We start from the raw sequence: 17,214 nt of genomic DNA, 5'->3' as shown, positions 1-17,214 counted from the left end.
TAGAAACCTTCAGAATGCACCACAGTAACCTAGTGGAAAATATAGTATCACAATATACTTGATTTTGATGAAATATTTACAAAAATAAACATATACATCACTCATCAAATGTTAGAAAAAGGTTGCCTACTTGAAAATAGTGAAAGCATATTGTATTTCTTCATTCTCTGTTCTACGTGCTTGAACGGTTAAGCAATGTAATTACCTTGGCATGTTAATAAACAACTAATTAACAGAAACTAATTAACAAGATGATTTCATAAACATGAAAAGAACATAATAGTAACATCAGAAGACAGTAAAAAATCAAGGAGCCACTTAATGGTTTCTTCAAGATGCACTGCATAATATGAGTTCAGAAGACTTTTCTTTCAAGAAGCACACATGGAATTAGTTTTTAATTAATCACCTAACAGTTTTGACCTTGTAAAATGGTTTATAACTTACTTTTAGCAACTAATATCAGAACATAATGCTGTCATCTGAAGAGAGTAAAATCAATTATGGTTTGTGTATTGTGAGTTCAGAAGAGTTGGGATATAATTAAACACCAAACAGTTCTGACCTTGTAAAAAGTAAAATAACAAAAATACCAAACTCCAAAGGAAGTTCAAAACAGATAGTCCCTCATCAAATGGCAAAATCAAAAGCTCAAACACATCAACGATTGGAAAACAACTGTCATATTCCTGACTTTGTACAGGCATTTCCTTATGTAAAAAATAGTGGATTAAATCTGGTTTTATAGCTAGCTATATTGTTCCTAACTTACTTTTAGCAGCTAACATTAGAACATTATACTGACATCAGTTTTGACCTTGTTAAATGGTTCCTTATTTATCTTTAGCAACTTTGATATTGCATTTATATTCAGAACATGAAAGAATTTAACAATAAATTATATTCATACATGTTTTTGTACCACATCCCCTTTAATTTTAAAAAGAAATTATTAACTTCTTTTAAAAATAAGTGGATGTGGCATGATTGTCAATGAGACAACTATCCCACCAGAGTCCAAATGACATGAGTGTGTAACCCACTTTTTTTTATATTATTACAGGGATCTATAAATCTCTACATTGCAAAAATAAAACTAAACAAGAGTGCACACGCTGAAATGTCTCGCCTGTTTCAGTGACTTTCACCGCAGGCAAGACAAAAATGTAGTGACCTTGTACTTTTTCTTACTATAATTTCAAAAATGTAATAAATATGGATACTCTCAAACCAGAATCGCAGCAATTCTGCCAACATTTTACTATTAACATTTATCTATTTTTTGACTGGATCTAATTAGTTTATGTGAACCATTAAAAATAAGATTTCCTACATAAACTCAAGCCTATTACTGCCAATTACCTGATGTTAATTAACACACCACATTTTCTCGTTAATATACATAGTCGTTAATTGTTTATTCAGGAATGTGTTGATTAATGTATCAGTTATAGGAATAAACATGGCAAACATCTTCACAGAATGTTTGTTAGATTATCGGAAACATAATTAGTTATACTAACTGCAAAAAGAAAATATTGGACCCTTTTTCTTAACTTTTCATTTATTTATTGTTATTTAATTATTTTCTCATGCTTTTGTATATGTTAGCACAGGATATATTCACACCACCAGATGGTTGCATGCTTTTAGTTTTCATTGAATATTCAATATGTTCTTTCCTTTGTTTTTTTTTGTTTAATTGGGATTATTCACTTCCCATTCATTAAAGTAAAACTTCAAGCTCAACAGAAACTGGTGTGTCATTTGAAAACCATGGAAAGACAATTCCCTCTGAAGCCTTTTTTGTCGAAGGAAAATGCATTGACATACAAGAAGGGGGTGGGGGTTGTAAAATGGAACTGATTTTACAAGATTTTTACTTTTTTTTTAATTTCTCATAAAAGCTTTTACCAAGGACTTGTATATTTAAATATGCAATTCCTTACTTGAACTAGTTAACCTTGGACACTTCATTTTTGGGTTCAATCAGTTATTAAGAGAAACCATTTACACAAATTATACTCTTTGTCTTACCAACATTTCCACATCTAGCTAGCGCTCCCAATATTAAAAACGCAGTGAACTTGGAAAATTCTTTAAAAAATGACTTTGATTTTGCAATAATTATTTACTAATGTTATAATTGATGTATCAGTTTATAAAGGTAAATATTACAAAAATCTTCAAAGAATGCTGGTAATATTATTAGGTAACGTAATTAGTCAGTAGCCATAAAGTAAACATGGACTCTATACTTCAGCTTTTAATCATCCGTCCTCTCACAAGCTGTTTAATCATTTTGTCTAATAGGAGAGCCACTTGAAACATTACTAACAATGACTGTTGCTTGTAATAACTTCAGCTAGTGCACAGAGACAAAAACAATTCACAATTGAGTTCAAATATTTTTTCCAATGTTTTACAACTGAAATCGTACATGTGATACCATTTTCATGCTATAAGAGATCAGCGACTCATTTCACAGAAAATTGTATTAGAAATAATACTTGTAATAAGTCAAGAACATTTGAGTATAACTTAGAATCAATTTTTGTTCTAAGATTTTATGTAAACAAGGCCCAATTCTATTTTCATTTTATCAAGATCTGAGGTAAAAGACCTATCCGGTAGGACTTGGGTAAATCAAATATATCAATATTTATTTGAAGACCTATTACCACCATTTAAATACGATAGCTCCAGATTATATTAAATCTAAGGTTACAAGCTGGTGCAGTAAATTGGTTTTTATAACAATAGTTTTGGTTGTAATGAAAATAAAACTTTCCCATATTGATGCTTACAGATGGACCTTTAAAAGATTTTGAAAAAGAAAAAAGAAACACTCGCAAGTTATCTCAATAATCAAAGTTCTTATTAGAATCGGTCTATACTGCTTTTTTACAAGAAGATCTCTGTGAAATTCTTCTATATTCTTTTTTCTTTTATTCTGCCTAAGTTAAAAAAAATATCTGCTTTGCATGAATGTATGTCTTTACTTTTTTTAGAAGATCTCTCTGAAATTTTTCTTAATTCTTTTTCTATTATTCTGCCTCAGTTAAAAAATATATATCTTTTGCATGATCACAGAAAATCAAAGCAAGGTGTCTTATCTGGTAATGTATTATTACATTGTTTTTAACTGATCTGGCATATTAACAGGTAAACATCGCATTACACGTCCTTGTCCTTTGGTCTCTGATGGATATAAAAATTGTCTCATTGGCAATCATATAACATCTCCTAATTTTTTAATATTGTTTGTTGTGGTTCTTACTTGGTTCAGGCACTTCAAATTATAAGATTTGTGTAAAACCGTATTTTACAGTATACCAAACCTCCAACTTTTCTGAATCTCACTAGCTTTAAAACAAGTTGCCTTCTTTAAAAAAAGTAAAGCAATATGTGAACCTGAGACAGCTGAACGGTCACCAAAAATTTGTTGCTGAATTTTTTTGCTTTTGATTTTAAATAATTGACATTTCTAGCCTTAAATAAAGTTCGATCATTGGTAGAAATTCTATTAATTATGAAGCAAATAACGTGACTGTTTGTAACATAATAATACTCAGGAACTGGTCAGATGTACCAATATGTATGGCAATTTATCTTGAAATCACATGAATTTACCTGACATTTTGGCATCATACAGCATAAATAAAGAAGTGTAGCTGAACATAATTAGGTATGGATTTTTTTTGTCCTTTTTTGGGGGAAGAGTATTTTCGGGTCATATAACTTTAAACTTTTATAATAAAAAAAACCTGTTTGACAAGCAAATAATTCTTTTAAAAAGGCATCCCACCTTTGCACAGACAGAATAGGAATGATCGGTGCGTTCGAAGGATATATCCACTTTACATTTTCTAATTTTTAAAGCCAAAAAATGTTTAAAAGAATAATAATTGCATTAATTACCTGTTCTCAGAGACACTCAAAATGTTAGAGCGTTGAAATACAGTATATTGTTAGGAGGCAGTAAATGATACATGAACGCATGCTAATTAATCGATTTAAGTAATGACAGCTGTTATAAAAATCAATGTACATGTACATGTACAAGTATGTCAGTAATCACAGAAGTTGTTCGACAATTTAAATTTTGTTTAAATTTATGTAATTTTCCACCTGCTATACAATGTAGGGTCCCAAAAGGTCAATAAGACAGCAACCCAAATTCAATTATATTTGAAAAAAAAACAATTTACCACTTGACTTCCAATAAAACTATTTTTTTTTTAATAATGAATGTCACTTTTATTCATTTTTTTTCCTAAATATTTTTAAAATACTCAAGAGCAAATGATAACTTTTAAAGATTATAGTTTTGAACCATTTCTAAGCATGTATAATTTGGTTAGATTTTCATCAATTTTTAAATGGTGGTTAAGTGTTTGAAATTAGCTCTAGTGTATCAAAACATTCCGGAGTTACATGGTAGCCTTACTTTTTCTAATATCTTATTCAATAATTTCTAGATGACTTCATGTGATATTTGTAAATACAAATGTATATATACGGGTAATATTATAATTACCATAGATGGATATCGGTGAATAGCATGTACATCATAGAGCACAAGACCCAGTGCCATGCCTTTGATTATTTCACTGTGAACTACAGGGTACTCAGTGGGTAATATTCTCAGTACTTTATCTATGTAACATGATTACAAGTATAAATTAAGATGAAAAAAGGAATTAAGTATTATAAATACAATGGATAAGCATTGATTCTTAAAAAAGAAACCATGAGCCTGGAGGGCAAATGGATTGTTTTTCAGGAATCAACAGTTATCCATTGTGTCTCTATAGCTATCTTAAACTATCGTTCTCAAATGTTCAAAAGAATATGTAATTACATTACCTGTTCTCAGGGACACTCAAAATGTTAGAGCGTTGAAATACAATATTGTTAGGAGGAGGTAAATGAACGCATGGTGATTAATAGATTTAAGTAATGACAGCTGTTATAAAAATCAAATGAGCATATCTTTCTACATGTTTAAAATCACTGTATATGTACATGTACATAATGTTCAAAATCGACAATTTGAATTTTGTTTAAGTTTACGGAATTTTCCACCTGTTATACAATGAAGGGTCCCAAAAGGTCAATAAGACACCAACCCAAATTCAATTATATTTGAAAAAAAAAACAATTTACCACTTTACTCCAATAAAATTAATTTTTTTTAAAATGAATGTCACTTTTATTCATTTTTATCCATATATTTTAAAAATACTCAACCAAGAGAAATGATAAATTTTTAAGATTATAGTTTTGAACCATTTTTAAGCATGTATAATTTGGTTAGATTTTCATCAATTTTTAAATGGTGGTAAATTGTTTGAAAATAGCTCTAGTATATCAAAACAAGAGGCTCATGAGAGCCTGATATTGCTCACTTGCAGTTTCAGGCATTCGACTTATTTGTAGATCTTACTTTGCTGAACAATTTTGTCATTTACACTTTCTCTCTTTTTATAATAATATTAAAGATAATACATAACCCAAAACTGTAAAATTTCCTAAAAATTAACTATTTCTGGACAGTAACCCAACAATAAGTTGTCCTATTGGTCTGAAGATTACTTGAAAGGTAGTTCTAAACCTGTTGAACACTTTCACTTATGTCAGTTTTGCTCTTACTGCTTTAGTTTTTGAGATGAAAGCCAAAAACTTCATCTGACTCCTATGTTCTATTTTTAGAAACTGCTGCCATGTTTCTGAATGGCTCAAATCCCTGAATACAATCTATAAACAAGATACCCTAAGAAACAAGCTACCCTGGTGATCAGATTTATGCCCATCAGTCTTGCTCTAACTGCTATAGTTTTTGAGATAAAAGCCAGAAACTGCATTTGGCCCCAATGTTCTATTTTTAGCCATGGCGGCCATGTTTGTTAATGGATCAAAACTTCGGATACAATTTAGAAACCATTTACCCTAAGGAACATACAGTTAAAGTTAAGAAGTATTAGGCCCAGTAGTTTCAGAGGAGAAAATTTTTAAATGTTAGCAAACATGATGAACAAATTGTGTAAAATTGTCTTTAAAGGGCAATAACTCCTTAAGGCGTCAATTGACAATCTTAGTCATGCATATTAACTTTTTTGTAGATCTTTTTTTGCTGAACATTTTGCTGTTTACAGTTTATCTTTAACTTCAATAATATTCAAGGTAATAACCAAAAACTGCAAAATTTCCTTAAAATTACCAATTTAGTGGTAGCAACCCAACAATGAATTGTTTGGTTCTTCTGAAAATTTAAGGGCTAATAGATCTTGACCTATTAAACATTTTTACCCCATGTCAGATTTGCTCTTAATGCTCTAGCTAGCTAGAGCTAGTTGATTAATCGATTTAAGTAATGACAGCTGTTATAAAAATAAAATGAGCATGTTTTTCTACACATTTTAAACCACTGTTCATGTACATGTACAAAATGTCAGTAATCACAGAGGTTGTTTGACAATTTAAATTTTGTTTAAATTTACTGAATTTTCCACCTGCTATACCATGTAGGGTCCCACACGGTCAATAGGACAGCAACCCAAATTCAATTATTTTTGAAAAAAAAAAACAATTTACCACTTTATTTCCAATAAAACTTTTTTTTTTGATGAATGTCACTTTTATTCATTTTTTTCCCAAATATTTTTAAAATACTCAACCAAGAGCAATGATCACTTTTAAAGATTATAGTTTTGAACCATTTCTAAGCATGTATAATTTTGTTAGATTTTCATCAATCTTTAAATGGAGGTAACCTGTTTGAAAATAGCTCTTGTATATCAAAACATTCCAGAGTTACATTGTAACGTTAACCTTACTGTTTCTGATATCTTATTCAATAATTTCTAGATGACTTATGCAATATTTGTAAATACAAATGTATATATTTAATTCAATTAACATAATTAAATAAATTGATCATGTGCATGAACTGTCCTAAATGTAGCTAAGTGAGATCTGTGTAAATTCTAAAGTAACTGGTGTCTAATACATATATATTGGTGGATGACAAAATTTATGGTTACAACATCACCACCATTGCTGCAATTCAATAAAGTTATCAAGAAGTTTTAAAATGTATTCAACCTTAATTATACATGTGTGAAATATGATTTAAGGGTAATATTATAATTACCATAGATGGATGTCAGTGAATATATCATGTACATCATAGAGCACAACACCCATTGCCGTGACTTTGATATTTCACTGTGAACTACAGGGTACTCAGTGGGTAATATTCTTAGTACTTTGTCTATGCGACTTGATTACGAATAAAAATTTAAGATTAAAAACGAATTAAGTATTATAGATACAATGGATAAGCGTTGCTTCTTAAAAAAGAAACCATGAGCTTGGAGGGCAAATGGTTTGTTTTTCAGGAATCAACGCTTATCCATTGTGTCTCTATAGCTATCTTAAACCATTGTTCTAAAATGTTCAAAAGAATATACAATAGCATTACCTGTTTTCAGAAACCCTCAAAATGTCAGCGCGTTGAAATACAATGTCGTTATGACATGAACACATGTTGATTAATCGATTTAAGTAATGACAGCTGTTATATAAAAAAAATTGAGCATGTCTTTCTACAAATTTAAAACCACTGTTCATGTACATGTACAAAATGTCTGTTATCACAGAGGTTGTTTGACGATTTGAATTTACGGAATTTTTCACCTGCTATACAATGTAGGGTCCTACAAGGTCAATAAGACAGCCAAACCAAATTCAATTATATTTGAAAAAAAAAACAATTTACCACTTTACTTCCAATAAAATTATTTTTTTTTAAGATGAATGTCACTTTAATTCATTTTTTCCATATTTCAAAAAAATACTCAATTAAGGGCAATGATAAGTTTTCAAGATTATAGTTTTGAACCATTTTTAAGCATGTATATAATTTGCTTAGATTTTCATCAATCTTTAAATGGTGGTAACCTGTTTGAAAATAGTTCTTATATCAAAACATTCAGGAGTTACATTGTAACCGTACGTTTTTCTAATATCTTATTCAATAATTTCTAGATGACTTATGTGATATTTATAAATACAAATGTATATATTTAATTTGATTTACATAATTAAATAAATTGATCGTGCGCATGAATTGTCCTACATGTAGCTAAATGAGATCTGTGTAGATTCTAAAGTAACCGGTGTCTAATACATAATTGCATTATACATCCTCGTCCTTTGGTCTCTGATGGATATAAAAGTTGTCTCATTGGCAATCATATCACATCTCCTAATTTTTTAATATTGTTTGTTATGTTCCTAACTTGGTTCAGGCACTTCAAATTATAAGATTTGTGTAAAACCATGTTTTACAGTATACCAAACCTCTTTCTGAATCTCACTAGCTTTAAAACAAGTTGCCTTCTTTAAAAAAAAGAAAAGCAATATGTGAACCCGAGACCACTGACTGGTCATCAAAAATTTGTTGAATTTTTTTGTTTTTGATTTTAAATAATTGACTGTGAGAAGAATAAGGTAATGATGATGTTAAAACACCTTTTTTGAAAATAAGTAATTATGTGTAGATTCTTGCAAGAGTCAATTAAAAGCACTGTTGGATTTTAGTTATAAATAGAAAAGTGTATACAGCTACCATTTGAATTTACCTTTTAAGCCTTGACCGTTTTATTAATTACTTGGGAGTGTACATAATTGTTTTTCTTCGTGTTGAATATACAGTTATAGTCCTATTGCAATTCCCAGTTTGTCTAAAGCAAATCGCTATATATTATAAATTTATGCACTCAGTTTGCTTTATAATGTGGATGCATTTATTTTATCTTTCATATCTTCATGTTTATTTCCTGGATGCCTTCAATTATTTTTATACTCATTATTGATGCTATCTGTACTCATGATAGAGATGGTATAGAGAAATTGAAAGTCCAATTTCCATGTGAAGTGTAATTCTGTTCCATACAACTTATAAGAAGGTTTCGTATTTTGTTGAGGGCCTCGGTGGCCAAGTGGTCTAAGTAGTCCAACTACTGTATCACTAGCCAGCCAACACTGAGGTTGTGAGTTCGAATCCCGCACTAGGCAGGTGCACTGGACTCCAATCTTAATTGACTAGGATTGTTAGTTTTCCTACTGAAAGCCAGTGGTTCTCTCCGGGCACTCCGACTTCCTCCACTAATAAAAACTGACTGCCAAAAATAGCACAATAGTGTTGAAAGTGGCGTTAAACACCAATCAATCAATTTATCGTATTTTGTTCTTGAGAGTAACCCGCCAGCTTCATTAGGACCTCTTATATACTCACAATTATTTTGGTCTAATAAAACATCTCAAATTCAAAGGATTTCTTGAAGTTACTTAAATCAATCCAAATATCTTAAAGGAAAAACTTAGTGTTGAAGAATATCTTGTTTTCAGAAGTTTTATGAATACCTGGACATACTCTCAATTGAACCAATTTATATAAAAGATATGTTTGGTAAAAGTCATTAAACTAATCATTGATACATGTACCAAGATCAAAATTTTCTACACTATAGGTTGCTTGTTTCTTCTACAGAAGCCTCATGATTGACGCTTGGATCAAAAAAGTAAAAATGGCCAAACAAAGGATGAAGCTGAAGAACATTGAGGACCCAAAATTCTGAAAGGTTTTGCCAATTACAGCTAATGTAATGTATTTCTGGTGTAGAAATTACTTAGTATTTTGAGAATTTCAAAGTTTATAATAGGACAGTCACTCAAAAACAAAGAAGAAAAAGAAATATAACAACTAAAGGTCAGAATACTTTAATGATGACCATAATTCAAAGTCACATGTCAAGTTCTTACTGGCATGTCCTGAAGTTTAAGTTAAGAAATGCGAAAATTCATATTCAAATTATTATTTATGCATGCATGTGGTTTTCTTGCGCAAGAAATAGTATTGATTGATTGATTGACTGTTGGTTGCTAAAAGTCCAGTGGCAAATATTTCATGTATGTTCAGGACGAGAACAAATTAACAATAAATACAATGGGTAGGTCCTGTCATTGAGGCCGTTCTGGATGAAGGTTGCAGGGAAATAGAGGACTGCCACTAGAAAATGAGGTTTTATTGGTTAAGGAGAGAAATAGTGCCTTGCAACAGGCCACCTACGGATCTTTTGAAGAATTGTTTACTGCCGGTCAGAAGAAGACCAAAAATGACCATATTTATATGCTCTAATATCATATATCTAGTGTTAGTTGAATTCAGATCAAACTATCTACTTCAAGTGGTTTGACTTTGGATTCTTTGCCATTTAATCCAGCATTTGTGTGAACGCAAACCGATATTGTTGTCAAATCTGATTTTAAATCCGATTTTGTTGCGTCGTGTGAACAGGATGCAACATAATGTAAATCAATGCTGTCAATTTTCAAAATCGCACCATTTTGCAAATATTTCGATCCTGTAAGGGTGAACTATTAAAAACAACAACAAAAATTGAAATTTAATTAACATACAACCTTGTTAATAAATCTTTTCTGAAAATTTGAAATACAAAGTATCAATAAACACAAACGTCATGTATTTATTGATGGACATTTTTCTGTCAAATTATTCTCTTCTTCAAGTCTAACTTTCCATTTTATGAATATATTGCTTACAAAATATAAGCAGAGACTTAATTATAAAACCATACTAAAGCGGTATAAAATAATTAGCGTAGTAATTATATAATTATTGTAAAATATTTATGACGTTGTTTGTGAGATGCTAGGATTTTAAAATCTTTGTGAATTGAAGCCATGCAACTATTCTGTTTTTCATTCAATACAGTTTAACTTTTAGATACCATTTCATTTGTGTGCATCCCTTATAATTGGTGCTAATTAATTTGTTGCTTCTAATTTTCGTCAATGTATTCGCTGTTGAAACTTGTGGGACATAATATAACTATAATTATTAATCATATTCTATTTTGATAAATTTAGATTCAGTTTAAACTTAATAATTTTAATGAATATTCCCTTGGTCTGTTAGTATCTATTAAAATATCATGTGGTAAACATACAGAAATAATCAGTTTATTCTGGGACATAAAATATTGTCAGTATACTATTCACAAAGTTTATTTTAACACTGCACAATAGAACGTTGTATTAAATACTATACACACAACGTGTTGTATTAAATACTATACACACAACGTGTTGTATTAAATACTATACACACAACGTGTTGTATTAAATACTATACACACAATGCATTGTATTAAATACTATACACACAATGCATTGTATTAAATACTATACACAACATGTTGTATTAAATACTATACACACAACACGTTGTATTAAATACTATACACACAATGCATTGTATTAAATACTATACACACAAAAAGCATATGTTCTGTCAAAAGACAAACAGGTTGGAATTTATATAAATGATTTTTCACTGCAATCTAGTCTTTACTTTCTGATGGGACATAATATATTGTTAGTATAATAGTCCCAGCTTTCGGATATATAAATGAACTTTGATTGTTGAAATATACAATGTCACGTGGAAGCCTATCCATAGGAGGGGTCGTATCAAAGACAAAGATAACTACCTGTGTAAATGATCAAAAATTTTTTAGAAGTTCCAAGAATCTTGTTTCCGAGGGTATTTGAATTGCCCATTGAAGCTACCAAAACTCACCAATATATAGGTGTGAACCCGACTTCAACCCCTCAGGGGGTTCACGCAAAAAAACTCCTACCCTTCAAAGCCCAAACCGTTTTTGTTCACCATAACTTACTATTATTCTTTTGTTCCCAACACAGGCCTCTACAATAACTTTTTTTCCAACTTGTCCAGTAGGACAAGTACATACCAAAACTTACTTGTCCGAATGAAATTGTAACTTGTCCAACAAAAAATCTTAATAAAACAAGGAATTATTTGAATCTGGAATAATTTTGAATTCTGGAAAATTGATGAGAAATATATGATGAAAACTAACCCAACTAAATAGGGTTAGCCATGCGCGCATGGCTAAGGTGGGTTAGTTAGTTCATACTGAAATGACAGTGAAAGTAAAATTAACCTTAGCCATGCACGCATGGCTAACCCTATTTAGTTGGGTTAGTTTTCATCATACATTTCTAATCAATTTTCCAGAATTCAAAATTATTCCAGATTCAAATAATTCCTTGTTATAATAACCTTTTTTGCATTTTAAGTTGATTCAAGGAACAAAATGAATTAAAACAATAGAACAGAATTTGATTTATATCTGTTGAAATACCTTTTAAAAATATGAGTCGAGAACAACTGAATCTAGTCATGTCACAGGACTTAGGTTCTAGTTTTCATCAATGCCAAAGTCTCATCAGACTCTACACACGAGGCACCGTCTGATAGGCCTGTCAATTTCCACTCATTGGATTTGTATCCTTGTTTTTTTAAGTTGAAAAAAGTTTATTCAAATTCAATCAATAAAAAAAAAAGGAGATGAGGTATGATTGCCAATGAGATAACTCTCTGCAAGAGACCAAATGACACAGAAATTAATAACTATAGGTCACCGTATTGCAAGTATTGTTTTTTCTTCTATATATGATCAAATATGATTTGGGAATTTTATGGTAAATAATTTCTTCATTTTTATTTAAAAAATATTTTGTTAAAAAAATTACGGTATGGTATTTATTATAAAGCAACAGAATAAGGTAGGAAAACGAGGTACTGAATTGTCTTGGTCCTGAAATGTCTCCTGTCTCCTGCGTTGTCAAACTGTCTATTAATCATGTTTTTTAAATATGTCTCCTACGGTGCAAAACTGTCTATTAAACTTGGAGCCAAATCGTTTCCGAGCTGGTGACGAACTGTCTTGTAAAGTTACCTTATCTACAAAGCGCATCGTTGATTATGATCAGTAAGACTGGTTTCCGAGAATAGTATGCCTTTATACCTGTTAAAAAGTACCTGACAAAGAACCAGTTTTAAATTATTGATTGCAAGTAAACATGTCAAATTATATTTGTGTATATCTTCTTTTCTTGTTTTTTTGTTTATAATTACTTTGTTCATCAAAGTTGGATTAAATTTATTTTCTGCATAATAATTTATCTTGTCCCGTCGGACAAGCTTGATATAGCTTTTACTTGTCCGACCTTTTTTTCCTCTGGTATCGGACAATCGGACAAGCGTTATTGTCGAGCCCTGCAACATTGAAAATACTAAATCTGAAAGCTAAAGAATAAATCAAAATGACTTAATGTTTCAAATTAGCTTCAAATAGAATACATTAGCTAAGCCATTAAAACTCATGTTTGCTGAATTTAAATTATTAATTTATGGGAAAATTGTATACAATTTCTAAATGATTATCACTTATCCATTATTAAATTTTTGTTATAAAACAATGATTAAAATTTTATTTTCACTTGTTCTGTTGATTTTATGTCTAATTGTTTATCTGACACTTTCATAGCTCTCATGTTGTGTTTTGATTAAAAGTCATTTTAATTTTGCATAATAGTGGTTGGTACTTCACAGCTGCATATAGTTAATTTAGATTCTAAAAGGTCTGTGGTCTCTATAAACTTTCTATCTCACAAATTTGATCTTAGATAATTCTAGGACTGTTCTATTTTTGCCCTTTTAGGTATTTTATAATATTGATATGGATCATGTTTTATCTTTATATATAATTGGTCTCATGTCTGGTATTCACTGAAATTCATTTTATGCATTTATATGTCAATAAAATCAACAAATACACATATTTGATTAACAAGAATGTGTGTCCACAGGACCTTAGACATGCCCCACTAGCACTATCATTTCCTCAAAATCTGCATTGGGCATATAGTTAAAAAAAAAGTTGATATCCGAATGAACATGTGTACTAAGTTTCAAGTTGATCTGATTTCAATTTCATAATATGAACTATTTCAACCAAAATCTTTAACCTGCTACTGGATGGACAAAATGGATGGACAGAATAACAAATGGACACACAGACCAGAAAAAGTAATGTCCCTCTCACTTTTGTATTATGGAAAATCTATAATTGCCATGTATACAAAATTCAAAATAAGGGGATGTTGTACTACTACCAGTGAGACATCTATCCACAAAATATATGTACCAAAGGACATGGATGTTAACAACTAAAGGGCATTGTACAGCCTTCAACAATGAGCAAAACCCATACAGTAAAGTAATCTATAGAAAGCCCAGTCATGAAAAATGTGAAACTATTCAAATGAAAAAAACAACAGCCGGAATCATGCTAAATATAAATAAGAAGATGTGGTATGAGTGCCAATGAGACAACTCTTCAAACAATTTAAAACAGGAAAACCAACGGTCTACTGTAAATTCAGAAATTATTGCGAGGTTTTTATTAATGCGAATATTGCGACCGGGTGAGTATCGCAATAATAAGAACTCGCATTTTGATAACTGAAACATAGATCTGTATGCAGATTTTTTTGAAATCGCAATAATTAAACTCGCATTTTTGTACATTCTTGAAAAATCGCAATAATAAATGCACGCAATAATTTCTAAATTTACAGTAATCTATATAAAAAACGAGAAACGAGAAACACTTATGAACCACACCAACAAACGACAACCACTGAACAACAGGCTCCTGACTTAGGACAGGTGCATAAAAATGCAGCAGGTTTAAAAGTTTTAACAGGCACCAACCTTCACCCTAACCTGAGACAGTAGTGCAACAACATTAAAAGACACACTATAAAATATAAATTGAAATGGCTTAACTTAAAACATCGATTAACAAAAAATTTATAGGTGGCAGACAGCATCAAATAACAACTACAGGTTTACAGGTATGATATTTTCTAATATATATTTTACATCATTTCATACCATAAAAGACAGAACTGAATAAAAAGATAAAAGATTTATGACCAATCAAGCTTTTTTGTATTTTTTACAGGAAAAAAATCTACTGACAAGCTGATGCCCAACTCAGCGGCATACATTTTAACTAATAATTTTCAAATATGGCCATCAACGTGATATATACTCATTATGTATAATGTTTGGTCACCACCAGAGATCACTTGTGAGAAAGGATACCAATAGACTCATTTTCCAAACAAACAAAATAAATCATAAAATTGAGAATGGTAATGGGGATCGAATATGTCAAAGAGACAACAACATGACCAAAGAGCAGAAAACAGCTGAAGGCCACCAACAAATCAGTATACCACAACACCTTTGGAGAGGAATGTAATAATTAAACAAAGCCTCACTGATTGGTATACATGTGTAACATCAAAAATAACATGCATCGTGTATTAAAAATCACAACAATGCAATTTAAACAATATACATGTATCTATTGGTAGTGGCCCATGGGTTGCAGTACATATATTAGGTAGGGTAAACTTTTGCCTGGTCAGAATGAAAAGAAATAATAGTAAATCATACATTGTAAACTTTATATTGTTGGTAAAACACATTGCTGCTTCCATTTTATCAATTTTTACCTCTAAAAAAACTGAGTTCTCTTATTTTCTTTTCACCTAGATCTTATGGAAAAATTGTAGCTCGGATTAGTAAACATGTAAAAAGCATGTACTCCCTTAAAAACAGCTTCCAATTGAAAATGAAAAACTATATAGCTTGTATGGAAACAGGACAGTCAATGATTACATTAACTTATACCATGAATTGCTTCCACTATAATTCATGAGCAATATATAAAAACTTTGTTAAGCTCCATAGCTTAAAATAAGAATGCAAGCAGAAAGATTAGAAATGCATTAAATTTTTTGTAATATCTTTTGCAATTAATTATTAAATAATCAGCTGGTAGTTTTTTTCATAAATGTAATTCTAAAAATTATATAATAAAATATTAATTGACATAATTCCAATTTTGCAAATTAAATACCAACTAATAAATAATTTTAAAATTTGTTATTTCCAGATAACATTTTATAATAAACTAAATGAAAAACAAACCTAGAAAATGAATGAATACATATATACATTTCTAATCTTTATACTAATTCATAAAAAAATCTTCAATGGTAAAAGACAGTAATTAATTAATTGACAAACCTGTTAACGTGGATCTGTATTGGACTTCACTGCTACACCGACTGACAGTTCATTGTTATTCTCTTGTCATCTAACTAGAAATAAAATATCTATTATCTACAGGATATTGAACATGTTCTATTGTTGCTACTAAATAAAATTCTACTCTGAAAATCCAATCAAGGCCTCTGTTAATCCCTTAAATGTTATTTGGTATGCAACATTGGAACAATAAACCGAAAATTTAATCGACATTAAAATATGGCACCTTTCGTAAATGTACTTTTGAATGGGTTTTACGATAATGATACTCTGAATTTATGGAAAGTCGTGAGTGTTATTTTACATAATTTTACACAAGGCATGGAAATGTTTTTTGGAAACATAATATTAAGAATTTAAAAATCTGTAGGAATCACTATTAGAATTCTGATTTATTACTTTTTGAGACAGACTCCCAGTTTTCATGACTTTTTGCATATGTTAACTAAGGATACAATTAAATCTTTGCTTACCAGCTATTTTCAATATCAAGCTTAGAGATTCCAGAATTTGATTTCTAGAGGTACCACCTGGAAAAGGGTGGTTTTCAGCCTAGTTTTTCTGATTTTTATGAAATTATTAAAAAATCTTAAAATAGGGGGGTTAATAAGCTCTGTCTTCCATAAGTATATGAATACTACTACAGTAAGATTATATCCTAATTAGGAAAAAGACAATGAATGACAGGTCCTCAGATACTGTGAAAGGCTTTTAATAATGTGATTAATGCCACTGTGCAAGTATCGCAATATTTAGAACTCACATTCTTATAAATGATAAATATCTGCATGCAAATTTACCTGAAATCATAACAATGAATCTTGCATTATACATTTTTGTATAATGCACATAATTGTTTCTGAATTTACAATAATGATTTATTACAAACTTTTTGCACCAACATTATTAATTTTTCCCACCTTTGGGCTCTGTTTAAACCAAGATGGTACATTGAGTGGTGATTTCTCAAGGAATGGTACCTATATTGTGTTACATGTATTACATGTAAATGTTTGTATTGTTTCTGTATTTTGACAGTAAGATTGTCAGGCAATTTATTACAGTATTTGCTAAACTTCTTTGACAGAATAAAACCAATAACTAGATATAACCATCAACCATGTTGA

The 17,214-nt window shown here is 30.3% G+C and overlaps 1 protein-coding gene across 14 annotated transcripts in view; it reads right to left on the bottom strand.

Annotated features, from left to right (window-relative positions):
* LOC127739055 (alpha-mannosidase 2-like) overlaps nt 1-17,214 on the bottom strand; it is a 231,115-nt gene that overhangs the window by 60,979 nt on the left and 152,922 nt on the right. For all 14 annotated transcript variants that reach the window (XM_052250612.1, XM_052250613.1, XM_052250616.1 and 11 more), the window contains one exon: nt 16,067-16,140. The gene's annotated coding sequence lies outside the window, so the exon portion shown is untranslated. The remainder of the gene's footprint in view (nt 1-16,066; nt 16,141-17,214) is intronic.

Source organism: Mytilus californianus, unplaced genomic scaffold (assembly GCF_021869535.1).
Source record: "Mytilus californianus isolate M0D057914Y unplaced genomic scaffold, xbMytCali1.0.p SCAF_4, whole genome shotgun sequence".
In the NCBI taxonomy this organism is placed as follows: Eukaryota; Metazoa; Mollusca; class Bivalvia; order Mytilida; family Mytilidae; genus Mytilus; species Mytilus californianus.
Note: the sequence above shows the minus strand (reverse complement) of the source record. Positions and strands in the feature narration are given on the sequence as shown.